The 20,107-nt window shown below is 44.2% G+C and overlaps 1 long non-coding RNA gene across 3 annotated transcripts in view; it reads right to left on the bottom strand.

Moving 5' to 3' along the window:
* Positions 1-9,545: 9,545 nt before the first annotated feature.
* Positions 9,546-20,107, bottom strand: part of LOC137344678 (uncharacterized) — a 62,079-nt gene continuing 51,517 nt past the window's right edge. For all 3 annotated transcript variants that reach the window (XR_010968431.1, XR_010968430.1, XR_010968429.1), the window contains exon 3: positions 9,546-11,203. This is a non-coding gene — a long non-coding RNA (uncharacterized lncRNA). The remainder of the gene's footprint in view (positions 11,204-20,107) is intronic.

The following is a 20,107-nucleotide window of genomic DNA, read 5'->3' as shown; positions in this document are numbered from 1 at the left end:
TTAAAAGATTACCATTCACTAATGGGAGGGTGATGACAAAATTGTACTTAATAAAAAATTTTCTCATTACACGCTTAATAGAACAGGCTTGAATACAAATGAATGGGGAAGATTTAGGGATTTGAAAAAATATGCTTTTAACAAGTATACACTTCATTGAAGTAAACTATACATATCACATGCAGGCCCACTCCATATCATTATCCCATGGCCTGTGCTTTTGATCCTGGGACTCTTTAACTCCACTCTGTTGAGGCCTGTGGAAATAGAGGCCATTGGAAGGAAATAGAGATGACATTGTCATTGGGTCAAAATCCTGCAACTCCCAACCTACCAGCACTGTGGGAGTACCTTCACCACATGGACTGCAGTGGTTCAAGAAGAAGGCCCACTACCACCACCTTCTCCAGGGCATCTAGGGATGGGCATCAAATGCCGGCCTTGCCAGCGACGCCCACATCCAAAAGAATGATTAAAAAAATATAAGGTGAGCTCGAGTTCCTCGGATAAGGGACCATTATTCATGTGTGAGTTTTGGAGAACGAGTGCCAGCAGGCCATTCAACCATGTGAGGTGTCATAGCCAAGTCTGATCTTGCTGTCAGTCAATGTCTACACATGTGCATTTCCAGCAGGGGTAACTGGATAGCAAATAGGACTGAGCACCCTTGCCAATTTTGCACTTCCTAACTCAAGTGCACTGAAGCAAATTGTGGCACTCCTACTTTCAGGTGAGACGTAAAACCGAGGTCCCGTCTGCTCTCTCAGGTGGACATAAAAGATCCCATGGCACTATTTCAAAGAAGAACAGGGAAGTTCTCTCTGGTGTCCTGGCCAATATTTATCCCTCAACCAACATCACTAATAACAGATTATCTGGCCATTATCATGTTGCGGTTTCTGGGACCTTGCTATATGCAAATTGGCTGCCGTGTTTCCTACATTACAACAGTGACTACACTTCAAAAGTACTTTATTGGCTGTGAAGCGCTTTGGGACTTCCTGAGGTTGTGAAAGGCGCTATATAAATGCAAGTCAGTCTTTCTTTCTTTTACTGCTTCCATGGCTGACATCTTCAAGGTTTTTTTTAAACCAAGCATTTAAAATATCATTTGCTACTTATTTTTCCCCTTGTTTGTGGAGCAAAGGTGAATACAATAGTACGTGAAATTTTTAGTGCAAAGTTTCAGCATTTGGTGCGAAATTATGTCAAAACCATGATGCTTGGAAGAAAAAGCAGAAAACAATAGCATTGTGTTGGACATTACTTTGAAGATTTACTAGGAGGATCTTGGAAGACGCAGTTACTATAGAGAGTGATCATTTGTTCTTCTTTATCTAACCAGTCTTTGCCAGGTCCTCAAAACTGTGAAGTTCTACAACTCCCTTAGTCGTCCCTTCCTCCTACAATCTGCAGGCTTTTAAAGCACAAGTTGGTGTCATCTAAAAACTGGTCTGTATAACTCCAGTCTTTACTAGAATATCGCATAACCTCATGCTGGCAACTCCAAGAAAAAGTTCATTAAAAAACACAGCTTGCATCCTATTTAGTATTAGTTGGTGTAGAAAATCAATGAATGCTGTAAGCAACGTTTAAATCTTAGGATTAATATTGTACATCATGACCTGGGCCTTATTGGATCATATTTGTGTTGACGTTTGTTTCCGATTTAGTGATACAAAGCTTGTTAGCCGAACTAAAATAAAATATCTAGTGCTGGCAGTTGTACAAAACTGTTGTACTAATGGAGTGTGCAATATCCATCTTAAACTGATATATTTTGAATGTCATGTGTACAATTTTGCTCACTTGTAAATTTTGTCTAGATTCTTCTGTTATTTCCTGGCTGTTTTATCAAATTCGAATGTCCCATAATTTTGTATGATCTATGAATCTGACCAACTTGTATTGCATTTCTGAATCAAGATCATTTCTATAGATTAGAATTAGTAAGGTTTCCAAAAGAAATCTCTGAGACACTCCACTCAGTGCATCTCCCAAGCCTGGCATTGCTTATCCACCTTCATGGTTTGTGTTGGTTTCCCAATGCCTTAAAATGGCATGCCTAGTGATGGAAATTGGAATTGAGCCAACACTCTGTGACAAATGTGGTGATCAGATACCGAGGGCAGTCAGGTCTGCAGTGCTTCAGGGCATTATTGTTGATTGACTTGCTAACCTGGCTCATTAAGGGGACTTGGAGTATCGGACTTGTCACTGGGATTCTTTCTTGCAGGCCAATGCCCTTATGGCTGTACAAATAACATGAATGTTACCAATGCCCAAAACTGTTAAACAAGGTGGTTTTAACTGGTTAGTACTCCTGCTCAAACCTGAGGGTCTCCAAGGCCTTATATCTTGTAAACCTGCACCTAAGGCTCTCCAGATTTAAGTAAGTGGAGTGTGTACCTATGGAGAGAAAGTGTTCTCTACATAATAGGCAAATAAAAAGTCTACCTATGTAGCTTAATTTGACTATTGTTTATTGTGCTGCAGATGCCCAGATAACCTCAAAAAAGTCCTCCGCGTACTGTAATTTTAAAATAGTGGCTTGTAGTGTTTTCTGCATATCAGAGGCCATATTATTATGCATTGATATACTAATACTGTATGTAGAGCTAGTGTAACTAATCCTTGCAGCATTAGCACACGTAGGGGATGTATTTCCATGGGGATTATCCCAATCATCCACTGTAACTTCAGAGGAAGAACCGCGGAAATCCTGATTTTCCAGGGTTTCCGTGGCTCTTTCATTGAATTTAGAGCAGACGAATGTGAGAATCCCAATTATGTAACAGATTAGCATGGCATTATTATGCTCATTAATGCTCAAAGTTAATTCTAATTTTGCTCGGGTGAAGTTTTCTCTCCTCAGTGTAGGTAGGAAGAGTGCAGGGGAAGTGATTTATTTTTAGTACCCAACATCAGCATCAAGCATTAACTGGCCAGGTGCAGCAATTACCGACAGCTGCGTAAAGCTCCCTCTATTCTAGAAATACCAATTCTCCCACATTTGGTACAAGCCTTGCACATTGAGTATTTGATGATACAGTAATAACCTCCCACATATGTACATTGAGGCCCACTGTGTAGAATGGGCCCATACTCTCTGGAGTTAGAAGAATGAGAGGTGATCTCATTGAAACATACAAGATTCTGAGGGGGCTTGACAGGGTAAATGCTGAGAGGCTCTTTCCCCTGGCTGGAGAGTCTAGAACTAGGGGGCATAGTTTCAGGATAAGGAGTCGGCCATTTAGGACTGAGATGAGGAGGAATTTCTTCACTCAGAGGGTTGTGAATCTTTGGAATTCTCTACCTCGGAGGGCTGTGGATGCTCAGTCATTGAGTATATTCAAGGCTGAGATAGATAGATTTTTGGTCTCAAGGGGAATCAAGGGATATGGGGATCGGGCGGGAAAGTGGAGTTGAGGTCGAAGATCAGCCATGATCTTATTGAATGGCAGAGCAGGCTCGAGGGACCATATGGCCTACTCCTGCTCCTATTTCTTATGTTCTTACGTACATTCCGGTGGTCAAAGTGAGCCAAAATGGTGTACCACCTCCAGGTGAACTTCTGGAAGCTCTGCTTTCTCTATTATGTATATGGTAAAAACCTCTGCATGTGTGCTTAAATGTGCCTCCAGGAACTTAGATCACTTCTGCTGAGTCTATGGACGCTTATTAGGGCAGAGACAGAGTCACTGGAGTACCATGTGCACTGTTGATGTGAGTGACTGTTCTGGGGAGTGAGTGATTTAGAGTGATACTGCTGCTACCAGAATGATGTGCGACAGTCGAATGTCAGTAGCTTTGTGACTGTTTGTAGTCAGGTTTGAACTCTAGCATACTCTATACAAAATGGAAACGCACAAAAGATGAAGTAGTGTGTCTCCATGGGAACTACTGCAGAAAGTCCTTTCACTAATGGAAAGCAAATTGTCTCAGGATGCCTCAGTGAATCTTGGCCTTTGCTCCAAATGTTGAAATTAGAAAATAGAATGGAAAGAGCAACTAAAGGTTGAGCAAAGAAGGGACATGATTTAAAATTAAAAAGATGGCTTGGGGTTGGGGAACAGGTACCATGTGGAGGAAAAAAGTATGCTTAAGCTAATACACAGGGTGACATGAAGAGAAAAAAACACACAATAAAACCAAAGATTCTAAGAGAAGGAGGATAGATGAAATACAGAACAAAATTGAAATGTATAGTTCAGGTACTTGCCTCTCAACTGAAAATCTCACCTCTAGGATTTGTCCAGTGCTGACAGCTCTGCTATATTCCGTTCCAACCTGAGAACACCCTGTACTGCACCAATGTGAACTCTTCCATTTCTCCCATTATTTGTGACAAAATGTGGTCAGTTTTGTGCTAGGGGCCTAGACATTATGAATAGAGTTGAGACTGCCCAGAGGACACTTATAGGCAGTAAGGAAAGAAAATTTGCATCTTATCAGTTTGGATCAAATTTGAAGGCAGACCCAAAAGGCTGGCCCACGAAACTACCTAGCGTCACTCATCATTTACCAATTACTTTCATATTAGAGATAGCGGTTATCCTGACTTGATCTTGGGTTTAGTTTAAAATCTTTCAACGCAATCACCATGGAAAAAAGAACACAATCAAGAAATCACTTATATAAAAACAGAAAATGCTGGAAAAGCTCAACAAGTCAGGCAGCATCTGTGGAGAAAGAAACAGAGTTAATGGGCCCGATGTTACTAGGGCTGCGGGTTCCCAGTGGGGGGGCTATCGGGCGCGTGGGTAACGCGCCCGGCGAAATCAGTCAGCCACCCGCGCGATCGTAGCCCAATTGGATCCACTTATCTGGTCCTCTGGGTTCCCCACTGCTGATCTGCGCGTCGGGTGGACTGCGCATGCGCAGTAAGGTCTGTCAGCTGGAGGAGCTCTATTTAAAGGGGCAGTCCTCCACTGACAGATGCTGCAACAAATAGAAAAAATTACAGCATGGAGCAGCCCAGGGGGAAGGCTGCTCCCAGTTTAATGATGCCTCACTCCAGGTATCATTGGATGGGGTGAGGAGGAGGGGGAGGACAGAGATCTTCCCCCCGGCGGGCGGGAGGAAGCGGCCTGCCTCTGCCACCAGGAAGGCCTGGCTCGAGGTGGCAGAGGAGGTCACCAGCACCACCAACATATCGCCCACCTGCATACAGTGCAGGAGGTGCTCCAATGACCTCAGTAGGTCAGCCGAAGTGAGTACACTTGCTCTTTCCCCTACACTCCGTCTGCCACATCACCGCCCCCACCCCACATCTCCTTCTGCACTGCCAACACTACTCTGTCACATCACCCCTCAGACCCACTCAAACCTCATCTTCATCTTACCTGCACCTACTCACCTCGCCAGTACTCATCCTGCCACTACCACTCAACCCAATCCTCATACAATCTCATGGCTCTCTCTCATACTCACCCTCTCGTGCATCTCATTCATGGTCAGCCTCACTCAACCTGCCACTACCTGTGCTGCAGCCACAGGGCATGCATCACATATGTGCAGTAGGCAGCGTAAGGCAAACGTGTCGTGAGCATGAAGGGGATGCACAAGGGTGTTTGAGGATTTGTCATGGTTGTTACTCACATCACATATTATATTGGCACCACTACTGCCATGTCTTTGCGAATCTTGTCTGGTTTGTGCAATAATGCCCCTTCCTGAGGATCACTATGAATACCCACAACTGATGCCACCCATTGTGTCACTGCAGAGTGGGTGTAGGTGTATTTGCAGGGCTCTTTTGTGCAGACGGCTGAGAGACGTCGGCGATGTCCCCGGTGACACCCTGGAAGGATGCGGAGGAGAAGTTGTTGAGGGCAGTGGTGACATTGACAGCGACAGGTAAGAAGATGGTGCTCGGGCCAGCCGGGAGCAGCTTGGCATGAAGGAGGCTGCAGATGTCCACGACTACAAGTCGAGTGACTCTGAGCCTCCGTGTGCACTCCTGCTCAGAGAGGTCCAGGAAGCTGAGCCTCGGTCTGTGGACCCTGTGGCGAGGGTAGTGCCCTCTGCGATGCATCTCTCTCTGCGGAAGCCCTCCCTCCTGCTGTACAGGTGGATGTGTCACAGCGCTCTGTTGTGGAGCTCCATGTGTCAGAGGTGGATGGCGAGGCTGGTGATGCTGTTCGCCCTCCGAGGAGGTCATGACTGCAGCTACGGCGGCCCCCATCCACAAGATGTACATCTGAGGGGGTCCGCAAGGTAGGTACATGTCTCTGGACCCCGGGGTAAGTGTGCAAGTTGGTGACTTTAATTGTCAGGAGGTGGGTGGTGGAGGCCAAACTTTGTCCCAAGTGACAGAGTGGCCTCCTGCAATGGGTGAGGGTCTCCCCCCCCCAAACCTGTCAAATGGACCTTTGCAGCTGCCACAGGCTGATGGCTGCAACAGGTCCATTTGAACTGGGAGTGTTTCCCCCAGTGTGGGAAACAGTCCCAGTTTGCTTTAAAATCCCACCCCTCCTCACATAATCCCTTAATCAGGTCAGTTAATGACCTGAACAAGCAAAGTAAATAGCATCAAGTGGAACCCCGCTGGCTTTAATTGCCTGCGGGATTCCCACCAGCGGGGGCTGCGCGCGCACGTCAGCGCGTCAGTGGGGAACCCGGATGTGCGTGGGTTCGAGGCGGGCTCCGGTCCCGCACCGGAATTTCCCGATTTTCGGGGCCCCCCCACCAGGAACGCACCCGATAGCGGGTGCTAAAATGATGCCCAATGTTTCAGGTCAAAGACTCTTCGTCAGAACTGGAAGATGTTAAAGAGTTAACAGTTTTTAAGCAAGTACAGAGATAGGGAAAGGGGGGGGGGGAGAGAAGGGAGTGGAGGGGAGGAAAGAACAAAAGGGAAGGTCTGTGATAGGGTAGAGGGCAAGAGTGATTAAATGACAAAAGGGATGATGGTGCAAGGCAAGGAGTGTGGTAATGGGACAAGTTAAGAAACAAAAGATTGGTCTGGAGGAGCTATAAATGGCAACACCAGAAACATTAACAAGCAGCTGCAGTCCCACAAAAAAAAATGGAAAATGGGACCAGTGGTTCTCGGTTGAAGTTATTGAAATCAATGTTGAGTCCGGAAGGTTGTAAAGTGCCTGAACGAAAGATGAGGTGCTGTTCCTCGAGCCTCCATTGAGCTTCATTGGAACAGTGTGGGAGGCCGAGGACAGGGATGTCAGAGTGGGAGTGGGAACGGGGAATTAAAATGACAAGCGACCGGCAGATCAGGGTCACGCTTGCGGACTGAATGAAGGTATTCAGCAAAGCGATCACCCAACCTGCGTTTGGTCTCCCCAGGGTAGAGGAGACCGCATTGTGAGCAGCGAATACAGTATACTAAATTGAAAGAATTACAAGTAAACTGCTGTTTCATCTGGAAGGAGTGCTTGGAACCCCTGGACAGTGGGAAGGGAGGAGGTGAAAGGGCAGGTGTTGCATCTCCTGTGCTTGCACAAGAAGGTGCCGTGGGGAGGAGAGCAGGTGTTGGGGTGATGGAAGAGTGGACCAGGGTGTCGCGGAGGGAGTGGTCCCTTCAGAATGCTGAAAGGGGAGGAGAGGGGAAGATGTTTTTGGTGATGGGATCACGCTGCAGCTGGCAGAAATGGCAGAGGATGATACGTTGAATGTGGAGCTGGTGGATGGAAGGTGAGGGCCCTATCATGGTTCTGGGAGGGAAGGGAAGGGGTGAGGGCAGAAGTGCGTGAAATAGGACAGACATGGTCGAGGGCCCTGTCAACTGTCAACAATCACTTATGCAGTTTGCAAGAATATCAGATACTTAATGGCCCAGAATTTCCTGCAACGGTGATATGTGCTGGAAATTTTGCCGTTTTATGCGCCAATCTCACCGTTGCTATCTTACTCCAAATTTACCTGTTTTTCGAATTAGAATACGTCACAGTGAGCAAGCAGCGAATCAGAAGTAGTACAGCCAAAGGCAACTGTACATTCCATCACTCCATAGCTGATTCCTGATCTCTTCATTTAAAACTGATACTTTAACATCAATAGTTTATATCCATTCATAACAGTAAGTAATTTTAACCCAGTTGCTTTTTCATCAACAATCTATAAATAAATATTTTGGGATACATTTATGTATTTTCTGCATTTATTCATAGAAATTTAAGGAAATAACTAAAATCTAATATAAAAGTTACTTTAGAAGGTTATTTCACTTTTATTCCCCTCTTCCCGATGATCAAAATGAAATAAAATTGAAAATCCACTCTCCTTTCTTGTTCTTCAGGGTCTGAAAGTCTGTATTTGAGTTATATTATTTCATAGTCTCCCGTTCTGAATCTTTATAAACACGAGGCAGTTTTTTGCATTAACGTACTTCCTTTTAAGAAGAAATTCAATTATTGTTTCAAATAGGTCTCTATCAATCAAATATTAGGTGGATACTGCTTATTAAATGGAAGAACCTGTCAATTACTTATCAGTGTCCAGTATAAACGACGCTTTGAAACAGAATTAGAGGATTGTAATCCATTCCTAATGCCTGATTGCAGCCAATGTTTATCAGGTTTTAGTATCTGCAAGAAATAAGTATCAAATTAGATTAACTATATTGATCTAACTTGCAAACTCTTTATTCCTCTCCCTGTCTGCAAAATACTACTGACGAATTTCAGAGTTTCCAGATCATTACACTCATTTGTTGAGACGATTTTAATTATTTAAATAAAATGTCCCAAGTCAATCTATTAACACTCGCAATTTAAAACTGAAATTAAAAAGGTGTACTGCGTCTACCAGTTAGTTCTACTCTTACTCCTTCGCTCCTGCACTTTAGATATAATTTCTGAGTTAGTTAAAATGTGAATCTGTACAATTCACATTTTTTCATAAGTTGTCCCGATCACGTCATCAAAATAACAACCTACTTGTATTTGATTAAAATCAGTCCCTCTGCGGCCATCCTTACAGTGAGATCAATGCAAAGTATTTCACCTTTGAGGGGCAGGGATTAGCTGCTAGAAATAGCAACAGGTATCACCCAGAGTATCTCCATCTTCACAGTTAATGATTGAGGAAAAAAAAATCCTCGGAGTGAAGCAGGTTGGGGTTTCAATTAATTCCAGGGTTTTTCTAATGTTAAGCAAAAGTGAAGCTAATCTTATTGAAACAACATGTCCCTAGCATTTCATACAGATACAGAATATTTTAAATGTGAGTGACGAGTTGAGGTCAACGTTATCTAAGAGCCCTTCAACTTCCTGACTATAGGGGCTGCTCTTCTTTGTAACAGCTTTTTGCTTCACCCTCCAGCCCAGTTTCTTTGTGCAAGTGTTTCTGCTGTTGTTTGAAAACAATTCTACTCTTTGTAGAATTACTGCGGCATCAGTGGATCAATAGTAACTGGGTTCTCATGCTGATCAGTGGGCGTGAAGTCAAAGTAACAAGAGGCATTGCAGCGCTAGATAGGGCGAACACATAAAATGAAACATACCCTTTCGACAGGCTTTGTTCACAAGGAGAATCAGCAGGTTTGAGTCTATACACAACGTGAATGTGGAACAGTTGGTGGTTCAGTAAGATTGAGGTTTATTTTTCAATAACCTCTTAGAGAGAAACGTACATAACGATTGCCAGCAGGGCTATGAAAATAAACAGTTCAGGTCACCTATTATTCATTTCCATTAAAGCCAATTTGAGAACCACAGGTATTGTAACCCAACAATTGCACCTGTTTCCATCATCCTCAGTTCAAGGACCATAAAATTCTTGTCTGTAATTATCCAGCAAACAGGGCTCCCAACATCCATCGGTAATTTAGAAAGCACGTTTTACATGCCTCCACACATACATCAATAGTTTGCATTTTGTGCATTTCAGCGAGCCTTTAGAGATGTCACACTTTCCCCCTGCCCATCAAATCTTTTCACTGTCCTGCTGTACCTGATTTTGCCCGCCACAGATTAAACAACATTTGTACACATATTGATACACAAGGGACCTCTTAGCTAAATAGACTTGGAGTAGTAGATTAGCAACAATCAATGCTTAAAATGAAGCATAGTTAAAAAACAATAAAGAGCAGAATCTTTAGTAATACGTTTTGACATGACAGTGCAATGGTTTAAGGACCCATCTTTCAACAAGTCCCGATCAGCAAACACATTAGCACGTCATTGAAATGCAATCAGACAATGAATTTTAAATCAACAAATCACTCCACTGCTAGGTCTCGAGCAGCATTATTTTTCAGTCGAAGTGGCAGCGATGAGAAAACAGGTGTTAATTAAGGAAATTCGCCATCGCCGTTGATTTTAATGGTGGGCGGAGCTATGATAATTAAATTCTCACTGTTTGGGTGAGGGTAACGGCGCAAAAGTCCGAAGAAATTATGGCATGGCATCAGTTATGGTGTAAGTAACTTACGCCATCATTTCCTGGAACTTCTGCACTAGAACAATGGCGTACACCATAGATGCACCTTTACCATGGCACGAGTTTTCAGGAAATTCAAGGCCGATTTTGCATTTAGATCGGGACAATATCTGAATTTGTCCTAGGCATCACCCCCTTGAGCTGAAATTGCAGCAAAATGGGTCCAAACGATTGACTAGCACATGCTGCTCCATATCAGCCAATCACAGGTCTACCTGGCTGCATACAAGGCAAAAATTATATTAATTTTTAAAAATCTGAAGTGAAAGATTTTTCTCCATAAGGTATCCCGGCATGTGGTCCGACATAGAACCAGTGCACCTGATAACACACTGGAGGTAAATAGATTCAACAGCCAAGGTATGGAGAAAATTCAAACACAGTGATTTGCACATTCTAAATTTCCACTGTCTGGAAATAAAAGTGTTAATGAGGGACATAGAGGGAGGTTTTCGTCTCCACTGTAAATCAGACGGGCGCTGTGCCTGCCTGAAGGAATCGGCTGTGACCCATTGGAAGGGCAGGAAATCTGGTGGGGATGCCCCTATTTAAAGGTATCCTGCAGCACCTTTGAGGGGAGGTACTTTTTACAGTGGTGGATAGAGGGCAGCAATATTGAGCAGCAACAGACATGACGACTTCGACCAGGGCCCCCAACTTCTCTGATGCAGTGGTGGAGAGCCGATTCACCAAATGAATCTTCTTTCCTTCTGATTCCAACGGGTGCAAGGCATGTTAGTCAACAGGCATGGAGAGAGCTGGCAGAGAATGTCAATGCTACCAGCATTGTTCTCAGGACCTGAATGTAGTGCAGAAAAAAATTTAATGATTTGACCGGCACTATCAAGGTAAGACTGCCCGCTACATCTCTCATATTCTCTACAAAGTCCACCACGACACTACTTTAGCCCCATCACTTATCAATCCTTCCCCTCCCTGCTTCCCATGGCTCTCCTCAAGTTAGCAGGGAACACCTCACTGCACCATCTTTCTGCTTGCAGTCACACCCTCAAAACTGGCAACTAACCTCACAACAACTTCTCCCCCTTGCCCACACTTGCTGCTTCTTCCTCCACAGCATGCACACAATGCTAGGCTGTCTCATACATCATGAAAACCCTTAATCAGGGCACAAATTCCACTCTGTTTGCAGGAGAAGCTGTTATAGGAGGGAAGAGTACCAGGAGGAAGTCCTGCCAGTCTACAGACTCTTGACACCAATGGAAGAGGCCACTATTGACAGGGAGCAGCACGCAGCATCGGAGATGGCCAGGCTGGAGGTCAGGCACAGCGGGGTGTTTGGGCATCTTCCCTTCATTTTGTTTTTCTAATTAACTAACTCACACACCCTCACAATCACACACACAGCAAGACAACCTGGTGCTGCATTGCATGGCCACTCATTTGCTACTGCTTCCCCTTGTAGTGACGTGCTAGGCCTGATCTCCCTCCCCTTCCAGGTCCATTAGATGCTTCGAGCTGTGCAGTCACACATTCAGAAGGGAGAAATCGGCACAACGCGTGATCAGTAGGAGTGCTAAGCCACAGCTGTGCAATGGGAATGGAACATGTTGTCATCCCTCAGGGTGACAACATGTCTGGATCCTCGCCATCACCAGCACCAATACTTGGCCTGGTGCCAGAAAGCCAGCTGGGCCAGATTACTCCAGCAGATGTCAAGTTGCTGGAGTCTTCAGCCAAGATCCCCTCAAGCCAAGGCTCCTAGAGTTCGCCAATAACAGGTATCTCAGGAGCTCTTGACTGAACCACAGCAGCCCGCAGCCACAAGGGGATCATCTCATAGGACCACCAGTGTAGGTAAGAGAGGACTTAAGACAGGCACTAGGGACTTACACTGGTGCGATAGTCAGTGTGTAGGGGGTAAATTTTAATTTCCAGCCGGGAAGGTAAGTGGGCGGATCATGACCTTAATGAGGCCCATCAATTGCACTTCCAGGTTTCATGTCTGGCAGCCAGCCTGATCAACAGACTGGCTGGCTATTGGGCATGAAGGCCTGCTGCAGCAAGCTGCAGTCAGGAAACGGAAGGAAGGAGGGATCATAAGCCGGGGGGAAGATCGGGGTGGGGGGCGCAGGGAGAAGATCGGGGGGGGGGGGGGGTGGCAGGGAGAAGATCAGAGGACTGGGGAGGAATTCGGGGGGAGGTGCTGAGGAAAAGATCGGGGGGCCAGGAAGAAGATCGGAGGTCGCTGGACATCGGGTGAAGAGTCGGAGGTAGGTGGGGGTCCACTGTGGAGGTGGGTTCACCATCAGGGTGGGAGGGGTGGTGGGAGGGGGTTGGCCAATCTCAGGGGTCCTGTCGGCCAGGTGAGCTTGTTAGCCGTCACTCGACTTGCACTGCCCATAGTTCGTTGGCGGGAGCAGGAGCAGTAGCAACGTGGGCAGAAACGAAAATGGTGTCAGGAATTGTAGCTATATCATTTGACCCTGATTTGCATTTATTAATGAGGCTCCTACTCTTTCTCATGAGGTTCTGTCTATCTAGATCAAGGTCCGCCCAAAATTCCTAACAGGCGGAAACCGCACAATGATTCGGTACTTCCACATCAGCACTATGCTATTTTGGCACTGCTACCGTCCGTAATTAAATCCAAACAGGGCAGTGGCATCATGAAAATTAGCCCCATGGGTTCAGAGTAGGTCTACAATGCATGCACTGGAATTCTTTTATTTAAAAGTATGAACTTTTTATCTTTCTTCAATCGCCATTGGCAAGTAGCCAGCATTGGACACAAGTCCCTAATAATGCTGCCAGACTTCATTCGTTTGAGTTAGAGAAAAATTTCTTTATCTGATGAACAGTAACAAGTAAAATATCTAAGTCTGAGTATCATCGGTCATATTTATGCGATCCAGATGACAGTTTCATTGTTTCAGATGACAGGTTCCTTGTATTTATCAGGACACTGCATACCTTCCAATGGATTACTTTCACGGTTTCTGTGTTGCTGTTTTCGTGACCTTGCATTTGGTCCCAGGATTAACAAAAAAAACAAGGTTAGAGCTTAAACAGGCTTCACTTGATTTAATGTCATGATTGACAAGGAGGTTAAAGCTTGTGGGACATCAATGGATCTGACCGATTGCCTCATTAGTTTACTCCATTCTTGCTGAAGCTGTGATTTCTCAACAAGATAGACTGAATTCTTTGTGCTATACTGAAATCACTTCAGAGACTGTTGCAATTGATTCGGCGAAATAATTTTTAAAAATATAATAGGCTGAAATTCATTGTTGTCCCTCACAACTTGGGCCCAGATTTTAACTCCGGGCGGGTGCATAGCAATGTGAGTTAGAAACGGACAGTAAGTTGGTGGGAAGAGTCAGAAAATCCCAGAGGCCGCATGCCAAAACAAGGCCTAAGCTTTCCTTGTGGCGTCCGGAGAAGCACTTACCTGTTTGGGCCTCTTGTGGCCCCGGCTCCTAGTCGAGCCATCTTTGCCTGGTGGGAAAGCCACAGCACGTTCCCCGTTCAGGCCACCAGTTAAAATTGCAGTCGGGTCCCGATCACATCGGGACCTGACGTGCATATGTAAAGGACCCTCTGGCTTTAGGCAGTGTGCTTGCTGCCTGCTCAGTAAAGCAAGTTAAAATTTGGAATGGTTGGTTTCTGGCGGCTGTCCGGCGGATAAGTAACCTGGGCGATTTTAACTGCCCACCTGCCAGGTGTGGTTAAAATTACCCCTTCAGTTTTGCCCAGCTCCTGTAAACCACATTGATTGTTCCCTTGTTCATTGCTTTCAAAAAAAAATGTTGAAAGAGCTTGTTTCATTTGGTTAATTTTCCAATCCTATTTTGGATTCACCGACAGTGAACGTTACTTTAGGTGTTTGATTTGCCTGCCTTTTCTCCACTAGCCTGGCTGTTTTCTTCATTTTAATCAGTACATTTTCTATAGAGCTCTATAAATAAATCTCAAGTTGAGTTCTTGTTGAAGGAATAGAAAGCCAACAGTGCATGTTATATGGAGGACCTGCCAATTCTCCAAGCTGTTTTCATTCTGTACATCACTGCTATGAATTGTATTATTTAGTCCAAGGCTGCACAAGATAATAAAATCTCTTAAGACCTGGTTGTAAAATACCAGCGATTGAGTACTGAAGAAAGGCAATTTAATTTTGAAAGCCAAATTTCACAAAATGCGCTTATGAGAAAGTAATCGAAACAAAATGTTAAAGGTACAATGGTGAATGTTTTAATGTGACATTGTGCATCAAAGCTGGCACATGATGGGTTTACTCTGAGTGGGATCAAGGTAAGCATTATTGAATCAGCTTTACTGGCTGCATCATTATAAAACTGAGGTGTGCTGGAAAGCTGGTGCAACATTCAAGGCACATTTACTGTGACTGCAATCTGAACAATCTATTTCCACACACCACAGTGAATGTCCTCATGAGCTGCACACATATCCCTTTGTAGTTGTGACACAAATTGTGAAATTAGTTTTATTAAAAGAGCCACCAGCAGTACTCCTCCCAAATAAGTATTGAAAGAATTTTTCCCTCAGCTTCAACAAATTTTTGTTCTTGTGAATTAGATTAGTTTGACAAGTTTAAAAAGTCGAGTGAATTCAATATTGGATTGTAGAATTCCTGAATGATAGACACATCCCTCAAACATCCTGCAACGTTTTTGTAAACGTTTATAATCCAAAGCAGGACAGTAGGATTAATTTTAGACTACTCTAGCAAAGAGTCAGTATAGATATGCCGGGCTGAATTTCCTCACTTTAGCTGTAAACTTCTATGATTCTATAATTCTAAGTGCAAAGTGTAAATTATTGAGGTTCAGTGTGGTGCATATGTTAACAGGATTGGCAGGTGACAGACAGACTGGTGAGGATGAGGCTAAACTGGTTATTCCCTCATGTCAGTTCCCTCACCACCTGATGGAGGCCAAATCTGGCAGCTATGTCCGTCAGGACTTGGCATTCTCAGTTAGTGGTGGTATCACCGAGCAACTCTTTGAGGTAGACATCAGAGTCCATTACTCAGTATATTTTGTGCCATGCTTCCCTCAGTGCTTTCTCCAAGTGGTGTTCAACATGGAGGAGTACCGATTAAGTCAGTTGAGGAGGACAGTAGGTGATCAACAGGAAGTTTCCTTGGCTTGGTCTAGTCTGAAGCCATGAGACTTCCTGCGCTCCAGAATCAAAGTTGAGGACTCCTAAAGCCACGTGCACCCAACGATATACCACTATGCTTCCACCTCTGGTGGGTTTATCCCTACTGATGGGACAGGACATAACTAGGGTTAATGCTGGAAGAGTCTAGGATGTTCACTGAGAACGACTGTCAGGCTCGTGCTTGACTAGTTTGTGGGACAACTTTCCCAACTTAGTCACCAGCCCCCAGATGTTGATGAGGATATTGCAGGGTCAATATATTGAATAGACTGAATATATTGATAAATTTAATTGATTTAAATGTTTAGTCCTTCATGTAACAGACTGTTCTATTCTACAACTCAGTGACATTTTTGCCAACTACACACAGTACAAAGTGACTCTACAATAGGTACATACAGTCACAAAATCATAGAATTTACAGCACAGGAAGCTGTTCAGCCCAAGATGCCTGTGGCAGCTCCCTGAAAGAGCTATCCACTTCGTTCCATTCCCTTTTGAAATATTTATCCATTTCAATTTTTAAAAATATTTATGGATTCTGCTTCCACCACTGCTAGGTCATTCCATGTCCAAATAACCCATAAAAAATTCTCCATACCTCTCCCTTGGGTAACAATCATAAAATTGTGCCCATTAGTTAGTGACTGAACAACCTGTGGAAATAATTTTCCCCGACTGACTATCGAAATCTCTCAACTTTCAACACCTTTATCAGGTTTCTTGTTAACTTTCTTTGTTTCAATAAAAAGAAATTCAATTTCTCTAGTTTCTCCCAACAGTGTGCAATTAATTCTAATTACAGTGAATACAAGTACATGATAGTTTTATATTTCCAATTGGCCAAGTGTAGTGTTTGAGTGAAAGGGGGAGAGGGCGCAGAGCAGAATTGGACAAAGCTGAAATTCAGTTACCCATTAGGTCACTATTTTTAATGATTTGATTTCATATAATTTATAGTTCACTAACCTACATTGGCACCCAGTTCACCAACACCTCGAATTTAAAATTCTCATCCTAGTATTCAAATCCTTCCATGGCCTCGCCCTCCCCATCTCTAACCTCCTCCATCCTTCCAAGAACTCTGCATTCATCCAGTTTCCTCCATCCCACCATTGGCGGCTGTGCCTTCAGCTATCTAGGCCATAAGCTCTGGAATTCCCTCCCTAATCCTCTCCTAAAACCTACCACTTTGACCAAGCTTTTGGTCATCTCCTCTCATATCTCCTTCTTTGGCTCGGTGTCACTTTTTGTCCGATTACCCTCCTGTGAAACGCCTTGGGGCGTTTTACCACGTTAAAAGGTGCTATATAAAAATTGTTGTAGTTCATTAGCAAAAACTGACAGCGAGCAGGGAAGCACGGAACAGTAGGTAGCAGTAATAAGGAGTGTTTTTTTGCAGAAAAAAGTACATGGACACAGAAAAGAAACACTGACAATTTTCCTTTTGTTAATTTGCACTTTAGCAAATTTTAAGTAACTAAGCAGTAGGGGGTGTTTGGGGTGAGTCTTAAAGGGAGCACCTCCGCTGACATACAACCACACCCAGAAGGATGGTTTTACTAGCAGTTGGTCCTGACCACTCACCCAGCTCTCACTAGTTGCTCCAAGTGCCACAACCCAGGATCTTGCCTCGGATGGCGTACTAAATCTCAAGAGAGAATAGCCAAGGAATAATGGTCAAACACTTGGTGAATTCCAGACCTCTGAAACCGAAATCGTTGCTACTGAGCTGACAGAAGGAATTTAGTAGTAACAGTAAGCACTGTTTCAATTTAGGATTGCATACACTTTCTTCCTTCCTTCAATGATTGTTCATTGGTGCTTTGGCTTCCAGCCTTCCTGCACTCCAAATTAATGGCCTTCTCACTGTGACATAACTTAGAAAGGAAGTCTAACTAGTGAGATACTTCTGCTGTATGGTGGTCCTACTTTCCCTCTTCTGGCTTTCAACACCCGTTATCATTAAATTTACATATCATATCTCCTTCAGCAGGAGCCTTACATTAAATTAACTTTCCTTCACACCGTAAGTTCCTTTTGACTGAACTAAATCGAGTTGTGCATTCTAAATCACACGATATTTACTACATTTAAAATCAGTTGTCGATTTTCTGTGATGACTGGAAAAGCAAGGTTGCTTGGCGTGAGTAAAGACTTCTACTCTCCACATTATTACACTTGAAGTTTAACACTCGAGGCTGGCAAAGTTGGTGTGTATTCCATGAAGAAAAGGCTCAGCTAAAAACCACACCAAAAAACCTGCAACTACCACATTCATTGGCAGCAAATATGAAGACACATTAAGTAGGAATCAAGATTTCATTCGTTGGAACAGTGGCTCAGTCAACATGCCTCAATTCACAAAGCTCAAACATCTCCCTGACCTGGGACTTTGAGGACTGGGGGGGACAAACATTCCACTTTCCCCAACACCAGACACTTCAACCGAGTTTGGGCTCAGCCCTGCTCCCTCCAAAGATCGAGAATTTAACCTACAGATTTATAGACTATGGAATTGGTAGGAGTCAGGCTTTCAGCACTTTCATCCCACCCTACCCCCTCACCTTACATGTGAAGGGTCACATGCTGTTAAGGCTGGGGCAAGAACAAAGAGAACAGTCGCCCATTGATAGGTCCACACTTCCACGTTCCATTACGAAGCCAGGCTGACTAATCAATAATCAGTGCCCATCAAGTTGTCCCATGACAGAAGCCAAAGAACACGACCAGACCAACATATACAGCCTAAAACTCAAAGGTTAAATCTCACTTCAGAATATAAAACAGAGCACACTGCAATTAGACCACCCCCCTTCAAAATGCCTGCCTGTGTTTTGTTTAGGCTCCATTTTACATTTACACTGCAATTTAACCGTCGGTGATGCCAAACCACTTTTTTTTAATTCGTTCATGGGATGTATGTGGGCATCGCTGGCAAAGCCACCATTTATTGCCCATCCCTAATTGCCTTTGAGAAGGTGGTGGTGAGCCACTGCAGTCTGTGTTTGCGATTGCTGCGTGACTGCACCCCAAGGAGGTATACAACAGAAAGGGGCAATAGGAAACACTAATCCTGAGCACTATTAAATTACAATTCAATTGCAGCACACTGGGGCAAATGTAGCAACTAGCTTTTTTAAAAAAAATATAGGAAACCAGGGAACTAAGGCTGTGAATTTCTCCCATTTGGCCACTAATTTCTGCGGCAGCCTTGTTTACAGAGCATGCACAGGCTTCCCACTGAAATTGCAGCGGCCGATGGGGAAAACCTCCCCGAGGAAATTCCGACGGTAATAAAGAGTTTAGAACAGGGGGTAGGAAGCACTTCAAACAAAACAATGATCTGAACCTGTAATACTCTTCTGGGTGAGGTCATGGAATGCAATCATTCAATAGGTTGTTAGATGCTGTGTTGGGAGTGCTTTCTGTACGACGACAAGCCAGATGTGCCAAATTAACTCCCTCATCTGTATTTTAAGTACACTCAGCATACTGATTTGCACAGAGTTTGTTCCCAATGTGAACAAAATGAAGTTTCTAATCCAACCCAACTGGTTTTGAAATAAAACCCAACTTGCCATGATATGGTTATCAGCTGTCTCCTCACTCACTGCTGCCCTCATGTGGGCAATAAATAAATAACAGGACAATGTGCATAAATCTTGGTTCGACTTATACTGAAGTGAGGCTGGCATGAATACATTTTGCAAGTTATTAGCACTGAATATCCTGCCCAAATTTCATGGGGAATCTGAGCCTACAACACCAATGATCTGACTTGAACATTAATTGGGCACCTTTATTTCAGCCAATAGGCCATGGCGACTGGTGTGGGGCTAGAAAGTCAAACAGGCATTTGGCAAGATGGTGATCTGAAGTTAGGACTAAGGATCCTTGTGGGAGAAGTGTGTAGGGATTCAAAACTCCATCTGCCCAACATCTACTTCCCCAGTGATTGGTAGCACATGAATTCAAAGACACAATCAAGTCCCATTACTGTGTATCCTTCGCCTTGAACAAGTGTAAAGTGAATCTGAAAAACTAAAACCCAACTCACCAATCCCCCCTTTGCCAACAGCCAATCTATCTGTGGCAAGGTTTAACCATCATGTCTTGGAAGCTTCGTGCTGTAAGTTTGTGAGGAGTTGAGACCCAGATGTCAAAGGCTGATCAAAGAGTTTTAAATCATACTCTGTCAATGTGCTCCTGTATTAACGGTGTCAAAATCTATGACAACTTCAGCAACACGAACATCCTTCATGTGCAGTCAGCATTAGAACTCCCAGCACAGAGATAAATTTGGTACAATAGATCAAAGCACCTTGGTTACTTTGACCCTCAATCTCCCTCCCTCTGCAAGGCACTGACTCTTGGGGCTCAATTTTAGGGGGCAATTGCGGGTACGTTGGAGGTGGGGGGCTCCGAAAATCGCGGAAATCCCGTTCGGGTTCGGAAGCCGGCTCCAACCCGTCGACTTCCGAGTTTCCCAAGGACGCACCAGTGTGCGCGGGCGTCCCGAAACCAGAAGTCCCGCTGGCAATTAAAGCCGGCG

The sequence above is a fragment of the Heptranchias perlo genome, chromosome 27, assembly GCF_035084215.1.
Source record: "Heptranchias perlo isolate sHepPer1 chromosome 27, sHepPer1.hap1, whole genome shotgun sequence".
Classification (NCBI taxonomy): domain Eukaryota; kingdom Metazoa; phylum Chordata; class Chondrichthyes; order Hexanchiformes; family Hexanchidae; genus Heptranchias; species Heptranchias perlo.
The sequence above is the reverse complement of the archived record's forward strand: the minus strand, read 5'-3'. Positions and strand labels throughout refer to the sequence as shown.